The sequence below is a fragment of the Chrysemys picta genome, unplaced genomic scaffold (genome assembly GCF_011386835.1).
Source record: "Chrysemys picta bellii isolate R12L10 unplaced genomic scaffold, ASM1138683v2 scaf1532, whole genome shotgun sequence".
Taxonomy (NCBI): Eukaryota; Metazoa; Chordata; order Testudines; family Emydidae; genus Chrysemys; species Chrysemys picta.
Window position 1 is genome coordinate 3,079 of NW_027054238.1, and position 7,761 is coordinate 10,839.

General features: G+C 52.9%; 1 long non-coding RNA gene across 1 annotated transcript; it reads right to left on the minus strand.

Moving 5' to 3' along the window:
- Window positions 1–781: 781 nt before the first annotated feature.
- LOC135979986 (uncharacterized) lies at window positions 782–6,501 on the minus strand. Its single transcript, XR_010597222.1, has 4 exons — window positions 5,119–6,501; window positions 4,024–4,113; window positions 2,449–2,544; window positions 782–1,239 (listed from the first exon to the last, which is right to left on the minus strand). It is a non-coding gene; the product is annotated as an uncharacterized LOC135979986 (long non-coding RNA).
- Between the last annotated feature and the right edge of the window lie 1,260 nt (window positions 6,502–7,761).

A 7,761-nucleotide genomic window follows, 5' to 3' on the forward strand; every position in this document is an offset into this window, starting at 1 on the left:
TCAGCTGTACTTCAAATGCATCAACTCTGCCCTTAGCCCTGAAAATTTCCCCTTTAGATTGGGAGGTGAATGCTGGCCTGCATTTTGTGACATATGTACAGCACCTAGCACAACAGGGCCCCGATTGGTACTTCTAGGTGCTACCACAATACAGATAAGTGATAATAATAAGGCTGAATATTATGCTGCTGTTGCCTGAGGACTGCAGATCATTTTCAATCCTTCTACAGCTGCTGAGGGTCTGCCTCTGGGGACTGTGAATATCATGGCCATAGGTCTCCTCCAGGCAGGGGGACCAAGGAATCGTCTTACAGTCCCTGTTAAGTCCCATTCTGCACCCTGGTTACTGGTGGAGCCTTAAATCCAGAACTGAAGACGGGATAGCGAAATACACACGCTATGAGCTGTGCTGCTCGTGAGTCAGATTCACACCAGTATCTTGCCCACCTCTGCACTACATGGGCACCCTCCCAGCACCAACTAGTCTCCCAAAGTCCTGTTCCCAGCAGGCACCGGGCTCAATTTAAAACTTAAGGTGGATTCTCCCTCAGGGCAGGATTCCTTCTCCAATGTCTTGATGAGGAATCTGGAATAGGGTCTTCAACAGGATAGCAAAAGGCCTTTCCTAGTGTAGTAGTGAACTGCTGTGAAAAGCATTTTACCTCTGGGTCAGCAGCTGAAATCCTGCCCAGGTCAGAAGCAATCAAATGTTATTTTTAGGTCCCCATGAAACTCTGTGATTTGGATTCACACGGGATTAGAACTGCCCCCAACACACACATGAATTTTGATTCACATCAAACCATCCACATCTGACACAGAGATTTCTGTTCACAAAGCTCACGCAACATTTTTCAAATGACTGTAAGTATCCAAGTCCCCTCAATGTCCCTTGAGCAGCAAGCTACACCCAAAGATATTGCTAAATTCCTGGAGAACTTGGGCCAGACTGTGATCTCAGTTATGCTGGGGTAAATCTAGAGAAACTCCAGATTCACCCTGGTGTAACAGCACAGAACATGGCCCCTTGAGCTTAATTCCTTCCATTCTGCATGATACACAATAGGAATCTGAGTGGCTGGCTTACCTGTTCCTCTTTGGTGTTAACAATAACCAGGTGAGACCCTTGATCGGTACAGAACTGCTTAGCATTCTGCCAGGATTTAGTCGATGTTGAAAAGAAGTAGCAACTTTTCTGAAACTGCTGCCAGCCAGGTGGACATTTTATGGAGGTGAATTCTGTGAGAAGTCAAAATTATTGGACAAGCCTGGATTAGAGAGTCAAAATGCAGTCCAAGTGCTCACAAGGAGTTAAAGAAATTCTAGCATTTATTCAGTATTTGGACTTACTAATAAATTTCACGAAGAAATTTCCCCCCAAGCTCCTGAAAAGTTTGCCAAATAGTTTGTTGCAAATATTCATACATTTGTATTCATCCTCTGTGGAGTGGTTTTATAAGTTACATGGCAGTGTCACCCCTCTGACATGTGGTAGCAGATGGCAGGGCCTGGTAGGTCGCTTTCCCATTGAAAAATAAATCAGTGAGTTAATATTTTCCTAGTATAACTTGTTGATTTTCGCTCTGTGCACTAGTCCTGAAAATGGGGTCCCCATAAACAAAAAGCAGGCCAGTCTGTGATCTCAGCCCAGACACTGATGCCCAGTTTCCTGGGCACAACTGTGCCCCAAGAACTGACTCTAGTTAGAGTGTGTCAGGCAGGGAGCAAACTCCCTTGCTAGTTGCAACATCTCCCCTCCAAAAATATCACAGCCTGCAAATAACGACATAGCATGTCTTCAAAGACTGAAAAAAGAAGAACAGGAGTACTTGTGGCACCTTAGAGACTAACAAATTTATTAGAGCATAGTCTCTAAGGTGCCACAAGTACTCCTGTTCTTCTTTTTGCGGATACAGACTAACACACTGCTACTCTGAAACCTGTCATTCTTCAAAGACTGAATACAGCTGACATGCTTGGAAAGAGAACTTGCAAGCTGATGTACAACAGCACCATCTGGTGGCTTCTGCCATACAGCATTGTATCCATCTCATGTTAGGCTTCTTTATGTAGTTAGCCAACTAGGGCCAAGGTTATCAGCTGTGTCTGTTTCCATTGGGTGGAGGGCAGATATCAGGGAATGGCCTATGGGTCCCCGAGTCTCTCGCTGGCTCTACACCAACTCTGGTGCCCAAGGCATAGAACCAATGAGAGAATTGGGGCCAGACAGGAGGGTGGCATTGGAGACATCTGTGCCGGCGCTACAGCCACTTGGGACTCCCAGCTGGAGAGATGTGGTGAGTTTCAGTGCAGGGGGAGCTACACAGGCCATAGGCCTATTGGGAATAGTACAGACAAATGTGTTGTTCCCTGTTGCCTTTCACTGACTCTGGGCCTTTGAAGTTAATGCTGTCACAGGGGTCACAGCCCTGCCCGGTGCCTCTTTACCTGTGATGTTCCGTAACTCCTCCTGCACCCTGCTCAAGACCTCCTGGAGTCTGTCATGGTCCCGTCTCACCTCAGACATCTCCTTCGACATTCTCTCTGTCAGGGCAGGCAGGGGGTAGAAAAATGCCACTGGAATCAACAGGTTGATATTTCTGGGCTGTCTCAGACCTTCCTTCACAGCAGCTGGAAATTTCTATGTGTCCATCCATCCGCAAACACACTCTCTGTCCCCATTCACAGCCTTCGACCTATCTATGCTCGGATACTGGAGTCCACTATTATATTATCTAAGCACCTCATTGACTTTCCTTCAAGCCAACTGTTGTATTCAGTGAGGGAATTTTTACCGCAGTAGGCTCACAATGACGTAGCCCACGCTCCACTTCTGAATCACAGGGCTTTTCTACGTAGGTCTAAATCCATAGTCACGGCACTGACACCAGCAGAACCAAGATCAGAATCCAGCTCATGTTTGCACTGCATGGGCCTGATACCAGAAAGGTTTCACTTATAGCTATTACTTATTTATATTACAGTGCCACCTACAAGCCCCACCAGAGCTTAGGGCCCCTTTGTGCCAGGTGCTGTACAAACACAGATTGGGTACCCTTGCTCTGGCACTGCATAGACACAGAGTGAGAGACGGTTACAATACAAATAGACAAGCAATGTTACCCATTTCAAAGATAGTGGAATTGAAGCACAGAGAAATGAAGTGACTCTTTAAAGGTCACACATGGAGTCAGCGGAAAAACTGGGAACTAAAGCCAGATCTTGTGAGTTCCAGCCCATGCCTTAGGCACAAGAGCAGCCAACCGCTACTCAGCTGGGGCTCAGACCCTGTTTTGGAGTAGCAGGATTTGAGTACTAACTCACTGTTACTGTGAAGTTCTGAGTGCCCAGGACTCCTTGGACACTGCAAACCACAGGGGCAGAAAAGAACTGCTGTACCTGGGCGCCTCAAAGGGAGAGACCCCCACCCATGATTTTAGTGCACGTCTTGTGACAAGGGAACAGTTGATGCCCAACCTCTTGAGAAACATCAGCAGAACATACCATTAAGAAGTCGACTGTTAAACACGTTGAATTCTTTGGACATCTTTAACTCCAAAAGGAAGATGAGAGAATGCAGAGTTTCCATTTGAAATAACAACACATGGTGCCCCACCCACATGCTCCACCCCTGAGGAGCGCTGGATAAGGACCATTCATCCAGGAGTGTGTGAAATTTATGGAGCAAGGGCAGTCGTTTTCCAGGATGCAAATAGATTTCACTTATAGCCATTACTTATTTATATTACAGTGCTGCCTACCAGCCCCACCTGAGATTAGGGCTCCTTTGTGCCAGGTGCTGCACAAACCCGAACTGAGATTGGGTACCCTTGCTCTGGCACTGCAAGGACACAGAGCGAGAGATGGTTACAATACAAATAGACAAGAAATGTTACCCATTTCACAGATAGTGAAACTGAGGCATGGAGAAATGAAGTGACTCTCTCCTCCCTTGAGGTGTAAGGACCAGAAAAGATCCTTGAAGACCGACGAGGAATAGAAACATTTCCTTTATCCTCTCACCTATATAGTCCTTGTGATCTGATAGATTTCTCTTGGCATCTCTTCTAATCGTATCTCGATCCAGCTGGGCTTTGGCAAGACCCTGGGACACTGTAGACATGAGACTTTTAATAGCAGAGTAAAATTTTTCATCAGGGGAAACCCATATCTTTGGGGATATCTGTGGTGCTGTAAAATGCACTTTCCTCCCAGGTACTACCCAAGACTTCTGATGTCCATTACCTCATGCTAGCTGTGACCCTCTGCTACAGGTGCACTGTGCTCAACACCAGGATTCATTATTCTGGAGATCAGCTCGGTCCTCGGTACAATGTAGAGCTGCGTTGGGGCTGCTCTATGTTACACTGACCTGCCAGTGGCCCCAGGATGTGCGGTACAGCTGCTATTACTACACACAGGTGTGGAATGGGGCTGGACAGCTCAAAGGGGCAGAGCAAAGCTGAGAGTGAAAAGGTTCAGCCTTCCCAGAGCAATGCAGGGCTCTGACTGCTGTGCGGAGCAGAAAGCCGCCTGCTGCCACAAGGAGCCTGTCTTGGTTTGTGTGTGGTTAGCTGGTTGCAAAGTTAAAAAGGAAAGGAATGTATTTGTCGGGCCCAAGCTCCCCTTGTGTTAATGTGGAAGAGGTAATTGTCGCAGCGCATTGTGCTATGCCCCATTTCATTGTTCTCACTCCCAAACATTTCTTCTCCACTAGCGGGATCCGCAGCCAGCCCTTTGCACTGGCCCGAGAACACCCTTGAAAAAACATTTTTGTATGAATATTTCACAACCTTCAAAATGTCACCACAAACATGGCCTAGTTAATGATTGTGGTTCATATTTCTCTGAGATTTACGAGCACAAGTCCCCTGGAAAGCTAGCAGGCCACATGCTAAAGACAAATTCCTCCCCTTTGAAAATCCGGTCACCTTAACTCACAGGTGAGTGAAAGTTACCTAGCAATGGCAACTGCTCCATAATTAAGGTCACAGCTGAGCCTCCATTCTCAGCCCAATTTTGTGCCCCACTGCTAAAATCCACCCAAAACTAGTCAGAGCAGCCTCACTCTTGGCAGGTGAGATCTGAGGCTGAGGTAGAAATGAAGAGGAGACTTACATTTCCCAAGTTTCACCACGATGAGAGCTGTGGCCGCTGCAATGCAAATCGCCAGCAGGAGATACAGGATTTCAATGGCCTTCCCTTGGGTGCAGTTGGAGTGACAAAGAGCTGTGGGGAGCAATGCTGGTTAGATATCTCAATGTGGGTGTAACAATGCTGACTCTGGTGGGACACAACTGAAAGTATCATTTCAGGACAAGTTGCTTAGAGCAGGGCAGTCATTGCCCCAGGCTGGTTGTTCTCCATCTCTAAGGCACACCAAACCTGCCAAACAGAGAGGACTTCGGTCTCACCCCACTGGCTACCATAGATCATACAATAATTCCCTTAGACACTCCTCGGGACCCGGGTGGAGTATAGGCTGGCCCACCGGGGCGCCTCACCCTCTAGAGGTGGCACTGATGGGGAGTGTACCTATTGGGTTCCGGGAAGTGGGCGGGACAAAGGGGAAAAGTGTAACCAAAAATGCAACAAAATGTCGGTGAGGAGTCGGTGTAGGGGCTGCAACCTGGCACACTCTAAGTAAACGTGAGCCAGGGTCTCCCTCACGCCGCAGAAAGGACAGGTGTCTGGGACAGGGGTAAACTGCGCCAAGTACACGCCCGTGCTCACGGCCCCATGAAGGAGCCGCCAACTAACATCCCCGGCGGGCCTCGGGACCAAGGTGGAGTAGAGGCTGGCCCACCGGGGCGCCTCACCCTCTAGAGGTGGCACTGATGGGGAGTGTAGCGGGGCAGTTACCCACTCCTAGGAAAAAGGGTAAAGGCAGCTGAGCTAGGCTGATCGGGGAGGCAGCCACAGCTGTGACCACACCCAATGGAGCCACAGCTGGTTCTGATATAAGGGCAAGTGAGGAGCTGGGTCAGGCTCACTCCAGCCCTGGAGTGAGAAGGGTCTATCTAGCTGCCTGGGAGTACAGGGGGCCAGGCGGGTGCCCTGCCCCACCCCACCCCCAGGCTGAGGCCTGGCTAAAGGCTAGGGGAGGTATTGGGACTGCAGGGAAAGGCAGCAGTTCCAACCCCCTTGCCAATAATGAGTGGCTGTTACAGACTGCGTCTGCCCCAGTGAGCAGGGGCTGGATGATGACTGGCAGTAGCCACTGAGGCATGGTGGGTATAGGGGATTGGGGTTCCCCTGGGAGGGGATACCCTGAGTGAGGGAGCACTGCTGTGGGGCAGCACCCCAAGGGTAAGGGGCAACAGGGTCCAGGAGTGACGTGGGGCCTGAGACAGGAGAGAGACTAGCTGGCAGAGGGTGCTCAAGAGCTGGAAGAGCTAATACCTGGACTGACCAGCAGGAGGCGCTGTGGTAGTAAGTCTCACCCCTGTTACAGGGAGTGAAACTCGCAGCCCCACTGATCCTGCAGGGGGAGTGAACCCTGAATCTGGAGTGGGTGGAAAGTGTGTCCCAGGTAGGGTGACCAGATCACCCAAGACAAATATCGGGACGCGGGGGGAGGAGGGGGGGGTGACACGGGGGGGCGTGGCAGGGGGCGGGGCAAAAAAAAAAAAAAACCTTCCTCCGCAAGCGCTGGAGGGAGGCCCGGGAGACGCAGGGGAAGCGCGGGGCCGGGGTGAGTAAGAGTCCGGCCTGGCCCCGAGCAGGCAGGACTCAGTTGGGTGGTAGGGCGAGGAGGGGGGCGGCCCGCGGGGCCAGGCGGCGGCTGTTCTCACCCCCGGCCAGCGGGACTCGGGAGCAGCCGCTGCTGCAGCTCCCACTGCCGCGGGGGAGGAAGCGGCCATGGCGCTCCGCGGCTGCAGCTCTGGCGCCCCCGAACCCCCCGAGCCTGGGCCTGCTGCGGGGACCCAGCAGCGCGCACGCTGGGCCCAGCCCCTGGCAGTCGTGTCTGGGCTGCTGCCCAGCTGGTGCAATCCCGCGGCGGCCCGGAGTGGGGGCAGCAGGCCCCAGCCCCCCCCGTCCCGCAGGGGAACGAACGGGGCTGGGCGGTCGATGCCTCCGCCCCGGGGCCGCCGCGGGATAGCACCAGCTGGGCAGCAGCCCAGACGCGACTGGCCAGGGGCTGGGCCCAGCGTACGCACTTCTGGGTCCCCGCAGCAGGCCCAGGCTCGGGAGGTTCGGGGGCGCCAGAGCCGCAGCCGCCGAGCTTGGCCATCGGCCGCTTCCTCCCCCCGCGGCAGTGGGAGCTGCAGCAGCGGCTGCTCCCGAGTCCCACTGCCCGGGGGGGCGAGAACAGCCACCACCTGGCCCCGCGGGCCGCCCCCTCCTCGCCCTACCACCCAACTGAGTCCTGCCTGCTCGGGACCAGGCCGGACTCTTACTCACCCCGGCCCCGCGCTTCCCCTGCGTCTCCCGGGCCTCCCTCCGAGTCTCCCGGGCCTCCCTCCAGCGCTTGCGGAGGGAGGGGGAATGGTGAGCCCGGGGAAGAGGCAGGGATTCGGGGAGGGAGCCAATCGGGGGAGGAGGGGGCGGAGTCGGGGCGGGGGGGGGGGGGTGCGAGCACTTCCGGGCTCTAGGCTCCGGGGCATTTCCTTGTTTGTCCAGTGTCCCGACCGCATGTCGGTCGGGACGCGGGACAAACAAGGAAATATCGGGACAGTCCCGATAAAATAGGGATGTCTGATCACCCTAGTCCCAGGTTAAGGGTAGCTACACCTGTATCCCCCCCTCCTGTCCACTCCA